A 2,076-nucleotide genomic window follows, 5' to 3' on the forward strand; every position below is an offset into this window, starting at 1 on the left:
ATATGGCACACAAGTCCAATATGTTCATATTCTCAGAGCTACCTACTTGGCAGATCAGTCCAACATATCCATGTACAGAGAGCTAGCTACATGGCAGATGAGTACAAAATATCCATGTACAGAGAGCTAGCTACATGGTAGGGTAGTGCAACATTTCTATATACAGTGTACAAGCAACATGGCAGATGAGTGCAAAATGTCCATATACTGAGAGTTAGGTGCATGGCAGATAAGTCCAGCATGTGTATATTTAGAGGGCTAGCTACAAAGCTGATGAGTCCAACATGTCTATATGCAGAGAGCTTGGTACATGGCAGGGTAGTGCAACATTTCCATATACAGAGTACTAGCTAAAAAGAAGATGAGTCCAACTTCTCTATATACAGAGAGCTAGCTACATGGCAGGGTAGTGCAAAGTTTACATATACAGAGTTCTAACTACATGGCAGATATGTCCAACATATCCATCATACTGACAGATAGCTACATGGCAGACAAGTCCGATATGTTCATATATAGAGAGCTACCTACTTGACAGATCAGTTGAAAATATCCATGTACAGAGAGCTAGCGTCATGGCATACGAGACCAAAATGTCCATATACAGAGAGCTAGCTACATGGCAGGGTAGTCCAACATTTCCATATAAAGAGTTCTAACTACAAGGCAGATGAGTCCAACTTGCCTATATACAGAGAGCTAGCTACATTGCAGAGTAGTGCAACATTTCCATATACAGAGTTATTGCTACATGGCAGATGTGTCCAATGTGTCCATCTACTGAGAGCTAGCTACATGGCAGACAAGTCCAATATGTTCATATATAAAAAGCTACCAATTTGGCAGATCAGCCCAACATAACCATGTACAGAGAGCTAACTCAATGACAGACGAATCCAAAATGTCCATATATGGAGAGCTAGCTACATGTCAGGGTAGTGCAATATTTACATATACAGAGTCTAGCTACATGGCAGATGTGTCCAACATGTTCATATACTGAGAGATAGCTACATGGCAGACAAGTCTGTTATGTTCACATACAGAGAGCTACCTACTTGACAGTTCAGCCCAAAATATCTATGTAGAGAGAGCTAGCGTCATGGCAATTGAGTCCAAAATCTAAGAGCAGTACAACCTGTCCATATAAAGGGTACTAGCTACATGGCAGATTAGTCCAAGATGTCCATATACTGAGAGCTAGCTGGCAGACTAATCCAATATGGTCATATACAGAAAGCTATACAGAGAGCTACCTACTAGGGAGAAAAGTGCAACATATCCATGTACACAGACCTAGCTACATGGCAGATGAGTCCAAAATGTCCATATTCACAATGGCTACTAGCTACATGGCAGAGTAGTCCAACATGCCCTTATACTGAGAGCTAGCTACATGGCAGACAAGTCCTATATATTCATATACATAGAGCTACCTACTTGGCATATCAGTCCAACATATCCATGTGCAGAGAGCAAGCTACATGGCAGATGAGTCCAAAATGTCCATATACAGAGAGCTAGCTACATGGAATGGTAGTACAACATTTCCAAATACAGAGTTCTAGCTACAAGGCAAATAATTCCAACTAGTCTGTATACAGTAAGCAAGCTACATGGTCGAGTAGTGCCACATTTCTATATTCAGAGTTCTACCTACATGGTTGAGGGTTCCAACGTGTTCATATACTGAGAGCTAGCTACATGGCAGAGTATTCCAACATATCCATATACAGTGTACTCACTACATGACAGATGAGTCCAACATGTCAATATACTGAGAGCTAGCTACATGCAGACAAGTCCAGTATGTTCATATACAGAAAGCTACCTACTTGGCAGATCAGTCCAACATATACATGTACAGAGAGCTAGCTACATGGCATACAAGTACAAAATGTCCATATACAGAGAGCTAGCTACATGGCAGGGGAGGGCTACATTTCAATATGCAGAGTTCCTGCTACAAGGCAGATGTATCCAGCTTGTGTTTATACAGAGAACTAGTACATGGCAGAGTAGTGCATCACTTCCATATACAAAGTAGAAGCTACCTGGCTAATGAGTCCAACAGGT

The sequence above is a fragment of the Chrysochloris asiatica genome, unplaced genomic scaffold (assembly GCF_000296735.1).
Source record: "Chrysochloris asiatica unplaced genomic scaffold, ChrAsi1.0 scaffold00448, whole genome shotgun sequence".
In the NCBI taxonomy this organism is placed as follows: domain Eukaryota; kingdom Metazoa; phylum Chordata; class Mammalia; order Afrosoricida; family Chrysochloridae; genus Chrysochloris; species Chrysochloris asiatica.